Source organism: Sinocyclocheilus rhinocerous, unplaced genomic scaffold, assembly GCF_001515625.1.
Source record: "Sinocyclocheilus rhinocerous isolate Xijiao unplaced genomic scaffold, SAMN03320098_v1.1 scaffold185, whole genome shotgun sequence".
NCBI lineage: Eukaryota > Metazoa > Chordata > Actinopteri > Cypriniformes > Cyprinidae > Sinocyclocheilus > Sinocyclocheilus rhinocerous.
This window is the reverse complement of record NW_015662163.1, coordinates 717,646-729,892: the sequence shown is the minus strand read 5'-3', so window position 1 is coordinate 729,892 and position 12,247 is coordinate 717,646. Positions and strand designations below refer to the sequence as shown.

The following is a 12,247-nucleotide window of genomic DNA, read 5'->3' as shown; positions in this document are numbered from 1 at the left end:
AAAATTCACTGATTTTGTGTGTGTGTGTTTTATTTATTTTTATTATCTATCTATCTATCTATCTATTTTTAATTTAATTTATTTTTTTAAACATCTTTTGTTGGGGGTTTATGTATATACTGTACACACACACACACACACATATACCCACACATATAGACAATTTCTTATTATTATCAATATATATATATATATATATATATATAAATTTTAATTTATTTATTTATTTATTTTTAATTTAATTTAATTAAATTTTTTTTTACATTTTCTGAAACTTCTGTCAATTTTGAATAATTTAATCTTGTAAAATAAAAGTATTTATGCTACATATGTCCTTAAATTATTACATAATGATACTTCTCATTGGTAATTTTTCTGAGGTAAAACAACTTAACAATAGAGGTACAATATGATTTTAATACCATTACTTGTTAAAACTAACATTTTAATTATACAGAAAAGTTCATTTATCTACATTCTAGTGTTCATTTTTATTCATTCATTGAACTTAAACATGAAAAAGTAATGAGCTGCCATCAAAGAAATGTCTGCCCGGTGGTTGTCGTTAAGATACAAAGCCGAATTGTGATTTCCCCCCTCTTTCCCAATGCGGTGCTTTTTTTTTTTTTATCATGCTGCTCCGACATCACTTTCTGTCAGGCTGAGTAAGTGAGCTCATAAGAATCTGCCTCAGGGGATAAAATCATCCATGGACAAAGCTGTAAAACCACAGATTAAATGCGTCACCAAATCCCTCCTGATTACTGTTTGTCATTAAACACTACATCTGTAACAGGTCCGCCAGAGCTATTACGAAGCTGAAGGTAACGGTGATGATTAGACAATGGAGATGTGTGACATGACGGTCAGTGTGAAATGGTCTGAGCCAATGAAGATGAGTTACAGGCCCTGAGTTGCTTTGGTAAAGTTTCAGCAAATTATATTCAGGTGGAGGATAGTGGAGCAGGATGAGAGGTGTAGAGATGAGACAGGAGTGACAGATAAAGGGGGCGCGATGCAGAAAGATGAATGGCTGTCTACAAAGCACTTTGGGAGAGGGATAATATGGTTGAGACGGACTCGGTCTCATTTTTCATGCTTAGGGAAAACAGCAGCAATACTTCTTCCTCTTTCTCAATCCCTCTGTATTTTCACACCCATCTGACTTTGCGGTACATGAGTCCCCAGTCGCTGCATCAATTAAAGGTGTCATTCACTGAAAATAGAGCATAACTTGGTACGAATCCACTGCATGCGTGTCACGCTTTTGTCAGAGCATCTCTTTATGAGTCATCCTACAGCTCATCTAGCTGACAAAAACCCACATTAGTTATCGCCGTAACATCGCAAGTCCTGGGTTTGTAAGATAGCATTCAGAATTAGATGAGTCTAAACAGCGTGGGGTTCATTCCGACATCTTATTCACTAACCAGGCAATATCGGCGTAAAATCTGTGGAAGTCGCTGCGATTCTATACAGCACAAAATACACCTCTTTTTATGTAAATTAGGCTTATTATTTATAGATTGTGGCTTATTTACAAAACGCAGCACTATACCGCCCACAGACCGCAGGAGGTAAACTGAATTTTATTAAAAAGAGATGTTTGTTTGCATTTTATGGCAGCAGTAATTTCATCAAATAAAGATCAAATGATGGGAAGAGTGCAATAACCAGGCATACACCCAGAAGTGCCTTGAAAACACACAGTTTTGGCCTTTTAAAATGGGTCGCAGTGGGTGCTACAGTTCCAGTAAAGCATGCCAGATTGTGATAGTCTGCTGCATTCTCCATACCTGTGCAATAGTAATTTAAAAAAATACACATTTTTGGAAGCACGTTTGCTTTGTTGCCTAGATTTGCATAATTCCTTTAGTGGATTGGGCAGTAAAACAATGCACAGCATGCAAATAAACCATCCAATCAGCGGGCGCACTTCATTCTCAGCGAATTCCTCCCTGTATTTTAAAGCAAATTAATCTGTACATTTAGACAGGATTCAAAATAGATGGATGAAAATTTTCAAGGTTGAATTGAACCTGGATGGACTTAATTGGTTTTGATGTTATCCAGCACTACTTTCTCATTACTTTGCCTGGACTTTCTGTAGTAATCATCACTTCCTCCAGCCGCTTTCTTAACATTGAGTTTCAGCCTTATAATGTACTTAGATCACAGCACAGATAAAGGCCACAAGGGCTTGGGGGTTTTATTGCTTGATGAAATGAAAAACTGAGGCCTTTTCCCACTTGACTGACCAACACCTCCCCAATTTCCCCCACCACACCAATCCCCCACACACACTATCTCCTCATGCCAACCAGATCCCACTTTCCTGCTTTTTCTTCCTTTCAGAAACTTTAGAGGTTAAAGGGGTCGCTTCTCCCAGCTCATTTCTCAGCAACCATGTGCTTCCAATTGAATCTGGTCAAACCTGCGAAAAAAAGAGAGAGATAGAGATAGGAGCTGCGTTCCAATTCACAGAGTCCCTACGTGGTGTTCAGATATCTGAAGATGTTCACCTGCAACATAATGAAATAACAGCTGAGTCATGCACATAATGAGTTTTGGATATGATGACAGGATATGGAAATGAATTTTTGTGTATAATACTGGTGGGTAAAGTTCCCTCTCCACTGATAATGGGTATTATTTTAAATTTTGTATTAAGTACTGATGAATGTATTATTATGAATGCATTATGTGTTATTACTGTATATATAAAATGAATATTGTTATGTTTATTTATTAACCCAACATTCAGATCTGCATGACTCAACTGTTATTTCATGACAGTGCAGACCGTTCCAAATGAACACATTTTATTTATTAACAGCTGAGTCACACAGATTAGAAGTTTTGCAGGACTTTAAAATTACAATATCTAAAAGAGAAGTTTTGGCTAATTTATAATATGTGTGCATATTCTTAACTCTCACCAATGGCTGCACTAATGAAATTTCATCACATTTATGTTAGCAAAACTTTATATACGTCAATAGTGGGTAAATTTCCCACTCCACTAACACATTATATATGGTATGATTTAATATACTGTTTAATGTCATATATCAAAACATACATTAATATTTATATTGTAAATTTATATTCATTTATTAGGTATGTGATATCATCAAATACACAAAATTCACCTCTACATGACTCGACAGTTATTTCATGACTTTTTTCAGACTGTTCTTTTCAACAAATTTAACAAAATACCGCAAATATCTCAGTTTTAAGTGAAATATCAGATCACTTCCATATCTAAAGTCCCCTCTGTACTGAACACATACGCTTCATACGAGTTGGAATCTAAATTAATACACATAGATCAGAATTGCATCTGGAGAGCATTTAGAATGTTAAGGACCCGCTGACAGGAATCCCTCTCTATGCTTTAATTAATTTTTAGTGTAAAGGCTGTCAATGATTAAAGTGATCATTTCTGCTGGCGAGGGCTTTAATCAGTATAATGGTTCATTAATGGCTAGATCCCATCTGCCCACTGCTTATGCTGGCAATAACCTTCACATAAACCTTTAAACATAGCTGCTTTGTATACAACACGTCCTTGAATCACACCAAATGCCCAACTTCTCAAATTTATGATTGTTAGAAAAAGTTCAAGGCCATTAATTTCAAACTACCTTCTGTTTACAACATATTCAATCCTTTTGGTAAAAGAACAGCTTGTTAAAATTCTGTGATGCATTATGAATACTATGCATTCCATTCGAGTGTGCTTTTACACTAGTCGATAAGCAATACATTTAGAAATACATACACACGTTGAATGAGTAGCCAGCGATGCATGAAGCTCTGGGTGAAATCCTTGCACCTTTCAGATATTGATTTCCCAAGAACAACAGGCTTTGGAGCATGATAGGTGAGCGCTGGAGTCCTGCATTAATCATAAATTCAGAGGTAAAGTTAATGCAATGCAGAACTTCAAAAAAAAAAAATGTCTAGTCTGACAGAACATAATGCACTCCAGAACATCTCATCTCCAGTGTTTAATAAAAACAAATGAGATGTTGCTGCTAGTAATCTAAACCTGTCTAAAATGCAAATACAGTGTCATGAGGGGGTTTAATTTCAGAAAGGCCTACATTCTGCTCCACGAAATGTTTCCTCCCATAATGCCATCATTCCATGTAACGTGAAGAGACACACATTTGTGCCGAATTCCACGGCCTCGTATTGTAGGACAGTGTCATTGTGACAACACCGGACTTTTTGGAGCCCTTACATGGCACTGTAACCCTAGCCAATTAAAAATCCCATTTCATCCTCAATAACGCTTTATTCTGGATGGGTGAACTCAGCCTCCTCTGGTTTACACTGTCTATGGAGTAGGTGCATACTGACTGTTCAAATGAGGCTTGAGTTCTTCTGTCTGAGCTGGCCAGCTGGGTAAAGAGAACGCAGAAGCGATTATCTTCAGCTAAAGTTAATGGAACCAACATAGCAGAACAGGGAATACTCTGTGTGGGAATTAGGATGACAGTTGAGTTTAAACATAGTTAACCTTTAACAGTTTTGTGAGCCGAGATGTCTCATTCAGTTAGTAACACAAAAACATGCATCAGTGTTGAACCTGAAGTAGATTTTATGTTAAAATACGGTTGCCTTTCATACAAAAATCAACAAAGTTATCCATCTAAAATTATTTGGGACCCCTAAAACTGCTTTATGTCTGTATGTTGTGCCATTGACTTAAGAAGTCGTACTATCTATTTATAATAGTGTGTCCATGTGTGTGTGTATGAATGACCGTTCAACTGTTCAGTAAGATTTTTTTTTTTTTAAAGAAATAGATTTCAGCATATTGAAATTGATAGTCAGCAAGGATGCATTAAATTGATCAAAATAACAGAAAAGACTAATTGTTACAAGAAAAAAAAGAAACAAATAAATGCTGTTCTTTTGATTTTTCTATTCATTAAATAATTATGTCTGGTTATTTTAAGCAGTACATCCGTTTTCAAAATTGATAGTAATAAGAAATATTTTTGAGCACCAAATTAGCATATTAAAATGATTTCTGAAGGATCATGTCACACTGAAAACTGGAGTAATGACTGCTAAAAATTCAGCTTTTCCATCACAGGAATAAATGACATTTTAAAATATATTAAAGTAGAAAACTGTTATTTTAAATTGTAACAATATTTCTGTTTTTATTTGTAGTTTTGCTCAAATAAAGGCAGCTAAGCGAGCACAAGAGACTTATTTTAAAAGCATTTATTTTTAAAAGCATATTTTTAGAAGTTACACAAGTTGCACCAAAATACCATTTTGATTTCATAGTGTCTTTAAATTGCTACACTTGAAATGCATTTGCTATTTTTCTAAATACAGTAGGAAAACTGATTTAGCCATCTAGTAATTATCTGTATCTCAGAATAGAAGTAAAAGATTAGGTGGACCAAAGAACACAATCCAGGGAAATTATCTCTTAGGAGGGCTTTGAGTCATGAAAAGAGCAAACCTGCTGAGCAATCACAGCATGGGAGGCCTCGCACATGGCTTTCATTAAACGGCACGCGCTCGTATATTAAGAGACCTCTGGACCGTCTACGCTGAAGGCACAAACCTGCTGAGCACAAAAAGCATCTCAATCAATACTCTCCTCAGAAATGCCTCCTCTAGATTTTCAGCTGAATGTCTGCTAAAGTGTTTTTACCTAACTAATGGATTTTTACCAGTTCTGGCAGTCGTAATCACTACGCAGATTGGTAGCAACATAATTTATATCTCATTACACTGTGTTTCAGATGCTACTCATTAATCACAAAGCTATTCAAGTGAGAAGCAAGGATGAACTCCTAGATTTTTAGCTTAGATTTGTTAAATGTAGCAGAATCTCTTTTTGTATTTTCTACTCTTTCCACTATCACCAGCAATCACAGCATGGGAGGCATCGCACACGGCTTTCATTAAACAGCACACGCTCGTATATTAAGAGACCTCTGGACCGTCTACGCTGAAGGCACAAACCTGCTGAGCACAAAAAGCATCTCAATCAATACTCTCCTCAGAAATGCCTCCTCTAGATTTTCAGCTGAATGTCTGCTAAAGTGTTTTTACCTAACTAATGGATTTTTCCCAGTTCTGGCAGTCGTAATCACTACGCAGATTGGTAGCAACATAATTTATATCTCATTATACTGTGTTTCAGATGCTACTCATTAATCACAAAGCTATTCAAGTGAGAAGCAAGGATGAACTCCTAGATTTTTAGCTTAGATTTGTTAAATGTAGCAGAATCTCTTTTTGTATTTTCTACTCTTTCCACTATCACCACGAAGAGAAATAATTCCGCTTTCTCTGGGATCTGTGGCTTGAGATCCGTTAATACCTGAGTCAGGAAAACCCCTACACAGGAACAAAGCTTCCCTCTCCAGCCTTCTGTTTCAACACGACATAATCCAAGTGGGTGGATGAATCTTGCTTCGAGCGCTCGTCTATTGTGAGACGGCTAAGTTATATATTTTTTTGTACCATTGTTCTGATCCAATCTGTGCCAAAAACATGAAATGATGTGAGGGAAATGCAGAAATACAGCATTGATTGGCTTAGTACAAAGGATGCAGTTTACGGCTCCAACAAAAGATTCAGTGACGCGGCGCTTTATAAGAGAAACAATGCAAAACGGCAGTGCGTTGAGTTCACACACTTAAGTGGGAGTTCAAAATCATGAGATCTTACAGAGTTTGGCACATAAAACACAGAAACACATTCTAGTAAAACAAAACACCAGTTCCTCGAGAGACAATTCTCTCAATATAAATAGAAAATAATACAATAGATGGATTGTTCTGAGCATAGAAAGTGTCAAATGCAATTATCACCTTTACAACTGATATTTTCCAGTTTATTACTAGCCTGGCAATAGCCTGTTTTTCTGTTCTTTGCACAAATTCTGCTGTGAAGAATAAGGATTTTTGGAAAGCTAGAAATGCATGGCAGGTTGCTGACAGAATGCCATTTGATCCTGGCATATGAGGGTATTCCTTAGAGAGAGAGTAGTAGTGGAGCCAGAGACAGATGAGTCTTTTGAGGGGTCTCGCCTCCCACTTTCACATGAGGTGGGGGTGAGTTTTGTGAGCGCACACACATGGCTGTGTGTTATTGATCTAATATGATGCTCAACCCACCCACTCACAACAGGAAATGGAACTGTATGCCACTCTGCTGGGTCACAAATAATAAGCCAAAAAACGTGTTGATGTTTGTGCTAATATATTGCAGCAATAATAATTTGCATCGAATGAGGCTGGATAACTGTAATGTGTGACGGAACATTATTATGAATGCGCGAGGAGCAGAAACACGATCTTAATAATTCACCATAGTGTGCATATTAGTAACTAGAAATACATCTCATTCTTCACAGACATGCTATAGCTGATGGTATCATCAATCTTCATATCTGGCTCTGCTTGGAGATCTTAATTAAAATTCACAGCCTCACTGTTGAGTTTGAAAAATACAGATTTTGGAACAAGGATTTTAGGATTAAATCAAAATCTAAAATGGAAACATGTGGTTCTCTGCGAGGTGAGTGTGATAGTACTTATCTACAGTCGCTGTCACTGTGGAGCGAGAATTAAACCTTTTTTCTCTGCTGAGCAAGGGAAATTTTCACTTTTCCTTGAAACTTGTGCTAGAAAATGCTGATGTTTTTTTACAAAACAGGGCGTTCTTGCTGTTTTTTTTTATACTACAGAGACATCAGCTCTGTTCCAAAACCTAATGAGCTGCCTCGCTACCTGACAGCATCTTAACTGAAATGGAAGCTCATTTGAAACGCTCTGCATAGCATGAATCATTCAAATAGTGCACAATGTAAGCCAAAGACAACCACAGCAAAAGCAATGCACTCCAACTCCTGAACGATTGAGTCTTATGAGTTAGTTTTTGCTAATGAATCAAAAGCATACAGCACAACCAGTGTAGTCTGATTCCCAAAAGAATGATTCTAATGAATCAGTACTTTTTATTGAATCAAACACATACACGGAGACCAGCAGCCTGATTCATTTAAGAATAATTTGGTTCTTTTTAGTGAATCAAAAACACTGCTGCTTAGAGCGTATTAAAATGTAGAACCAGTGTAATCCAATTTCCAAAGGAATGACTGTAATGAATCAGTTCTTTTTAGGCAACACATAATGTGGGACAAAACACATACAGATTAAAACTTACAACTGCAAACACACCAAAAATGAAAAATATAGTGATAACTATAAAAATAAAGTTAAAATTGATGTAAATTTAAAAGAAAAACAGAGTCCAGACTACAACTAAAACAACAGAGAAAAACCAAATCTCTGGGATTGCAGTGCAATTGAACATAACTGAAGTGGGCGTTTAGAATAAAAATAATGTTATTGTTTGTTGGTGTGGACACTTATCATTATGGTTATTGTTATATAGTAGATATCATTCTTGGTGTGAATGGGCCTTAAAGAGATAGTTCACTCAAAAATAAAAATTCTGTGATTAGCTGCATTTAAACATAATTTTACATTTAAGTTGTTCCCAAAATGTATGAATTTATCTCTTCTGCTGAACACAAACAAAGATATTTAGAAGAATGTGGGTAACCAAACAGTTTTCAATTTCATAGTATAAAAAAAATGAAATTTTATTTTGGGGGGGAATTATCCCTTTACGTCTCAAATTAGTAGTCACTAGTTGTTCGCATTACAATGTGTAGCTAAAGAAGCACACTGTTCATTTTGTAGTATTTTATAAAGTAATTGTTTTATAAACAAATGATACAATTTTTATATTGAGGCCAATTATTTTCCTCTGAAAAACATGAAAAAAACACTAATCTCATAAAGTGATAATTCAAAAACTGAATTGCATTTTGATTTTCAGAAATTGTTATTCCTACTAAAAGATTCAAACATGGAATCGTTAAGTAATAGAAACCCTTTAAAAGCAATCAGAACTGGAATTGTTCAGTTATTCACAATTTCCACTCTAAAGTTGTGAAGTCTGAATTTGGATGACTATCCCTTTAAAGGAAAATAGTTTTATTTGAACACGAACTAGTGCACTTCAGAGTGCCGTCAATGGGCACCATGCAGCACAGAAAACAAACAAACTGAATTTCAGCCTCAATTGCTGGTGTATCAACATGATCACTGCACTCTCAACTGTTCACAGCTGCTGGGACACAGAATTTCCATAATGCTTTACACCACTACTTCTATTATCAGGACGCTCCCAGTGAAACATTTGAAATTGAGAATGAGGTTTCAGAGCTAATGGTTTCGAAATGCCGAGATTCTTGTGCAAATTTAATGAGCATGTGCTCTGTCTGTTCCATAATTGGCTGCTGTTGCAATTTTGAAACCCCACTCGCTCAACACCTCTGGAAGATCGCCATCAGTCACATTCTCTCATAAACCAAATCAGAGGCACATGAGAGGGAGGAAAACACTCAGTAAAGCATCATCTCTGATTGAGCATAATTGTCTCTCGCTTGAAAAACAGCTTTTGACAGCAAGCTATCTGTGCTACACAGCTGCGGTGCTCAAACGCTGAATTTGGCGTCACAGCAGACCCTGGGCAGAGCCAGACACCTTTGAGTAGTTGAGAGATATGATGGTTCAGTCCAAAAAGTCATGATCAGTCTTTCTGTCCAATTCTACTCACAGACAATCATTTGTTGGACATTTGAATGGACACCAATTAAAATCAAATCAACTTGGTTGGAAATGTTTCTTTTAAGGTTTTAATACATTGTATTTCTTACCTGTAAAGCAGTCTACTTTCTGTTTTTCCTACAAGTTCAGTGGGAGATGTGTTTTATTGTATTGTGTTTATTCATCTTAGAGGCACAGTTCATTATTTACTCACCATCATGTCGATCCGAACCTGTATAAGTTCCTTTCTTCAATGCAAAACCAATGTCAAGTCAAGTCACCTTTATTTTTATAGCGCTTTATACAATAGAGATTGTTTGGAAGCAGCTTCACGATATTAAACAGAAAAGTAACAAACTTCACATATAAGACAAATACAAATTCTTCTGTAAAGGAGCTCTAAAAAGACAGTGGTGTCATTATTCAGCTCCAGTCAGTTCAGTGTTGATTCAGTTCAGTTCAATAACTGTGTAAGGTTAATTATTTATGAAACAAATTCAAATCAGCTATAAGCTGCCCTACTGATGAAAGTAGTGTCATTCAATTCAAGTCAGTTCAGTTTTGATTCAGTTCAGTTCAACGACAGTGTCAATTGCAAAATGCGTATATTATGAACAAATCTGATTAAGCTACAAAGCAGAAAACAATAGTAAGAGAAATTTTAACTGCCTCATTCTTTTGAACTGAATCTTCTTGCCTGTTGTGGTTCAGAAAACCAGTCATTTATGAATTGGACCCATCTCAAGTTCAAAACTCAATGATCTTGTTCAAACTGCTAACAAATCACTGTGAATAATGGTTTAAAATATGTCTGACACAAAGCTATTGTTTGACTTCAGAAGACTTGGAATATAGGGCAATGAGTCATATTATATGATTCTTTAATGGTGCGTTTGAATCTTTTTTGAATTTTTGAATCTAAAAACTCCCAACTGCACGAATGATCAAATTTCTCTGTTCATGTTCCACAGAGGAAAGACATCAGGTTTGCAGCAACATGAGGGTGAGTAAATAATGACAGAACTTTCATTTTTGAGTGAACTGTTCCTTGAACATTTATTCAGGTTGCTCAGACACCTGGAAACTTCATTCTGAAGCAGAAATAAGCATTCATCTATTCTTATGCTGACTTGGCATCTGACAAACGCCGCACATCAAATGGTGTTTACTCAATCATAGCTATTCAACTCTTCCTTCAACCGCAGTTCCCTAAATTATTGCACTGAATACATTACGCTACATCAATGCTTGGCCTGTGTGGCTTAAAAATAACATTCTGTCTTCAATCACCTTATGCACTGCAGAGGTCGTGACATGCAATAACAGGTTTCATCATTCTGGTGCACAGGTCGTAATGCAAACTAAAGCTGTTATTTCTCAGCCACTGTACTGCTTTTATTGCAGATACTTGGGTGACCATATTGAAAAGCATCAAATGCATTTAGAGCCTGAAAAACAATATGGGAAGAGAAAATAAAAAGAGACTTCTTGCCTTTCCTTCCTCCGCCTAGGCAGACCTGAGTAGAGAGAAATAAGAGGTTATAAATTTGAGATTGCAAGCAGGAGACACAAAATAAGCGAAAGCCTCTGGGGACAACAGGGCTTTGAAAGATATTCTGATGAGGCTGGGGAGACGAGTCAAGAAATCAGACGTTCGTATCGACTCTGTTTGCATGAGTGAATTGGAAGCAGGAATCAATGATTACCTGTGTGGTGTCTTAAGCCCTTTCATGACATTATTCAACGGGAAATCTGAGAATGAAGGTGGGCTACAATGATCAATTTTGCATTGCAATATCTGTGGCTAAAAACACTGATCATCTCTTTTTGGTCTATAATTTTTCAGTGATATCAACTGACTGGGCTGTCACATGACCGCAAAGAATAACAAATGATAGAGCATATTAAAATGTATAAACATAATATAAAACTACCAGTTCTTAATGACATACAGTATACTTTGAAGGTAATGAATAACACAGTATTTAAAAATAAATAAATAAATAACATTTTTTATAAATTATTAAATATACTAACTTTCTATTTTAACAGCTTAAAAATATTAAATATAAATTCAAAATATAGCTACTGAAAAATAAAATCCTTTACAGATATGTGTAGTGGTCTCAAGGTCATTCAAACCAATCAGATACTGCTCTGGTTTTTTTCTGATAGGTCTAATGTGGGCCTGAGGCCATAATGCTGGTATTTATAGCTTTACAGACACCAGAAGCAGGGGATGAACCCAAGGAACACATTTCTTCAATATTCTGGAGAGTGTGGTCGACAGTGTTTCCACCTGGGAACTCATTTGTACCGTAATAGCTGTTTGAGGAACAAATTTTTTGCAGAACATTTTTAGTCTTTTCCCTGAAGACCTTTTACTTTAAATTGGCACCATAAAAGAACAGTTCACCCAAAAATGAAAACTCAGACATCCTTTACCCATCCTTATGTTGTTGTAAAACTGTATGATAGATTTATACACTGAAGTACTAAAGGAGACCTCAGATAGCTTCAAAAATAAATGTAGACATAAAAAAAGATTCCATGAATAAATTGATATATATATATATATT

General features: G+C 36.0%; 1 long non-coding RNA gene across 1 annotated transcript in view; it reads right to left on the bottom strand.

Annotated features, from left to right (window-relative positions):
* Nucleotides 1-482: 482 nt before the first annotated feature.
* The window catches only part of LOC107727640 (uncharacterized), a 29,529-nt gene continuing 17,764 nt past the window's right edge, over nucleotides 483-12,247 (bottom strand). Inside the window, exons 2-3 of the long non-coding RNA XR_001638378.1 lie at nucleotides 3,788-3,904; nucleotides 483-2,434 (exon numbers count right to left, since the gene is read on the bottom strand). This is a non-coding gene — a long non-coding RNA (uncharacterized LOC107727640). The remainder of the gene's footprint in view (nucleotides 2,435-3,787; nucleotides 3,905-12,247) is intronic.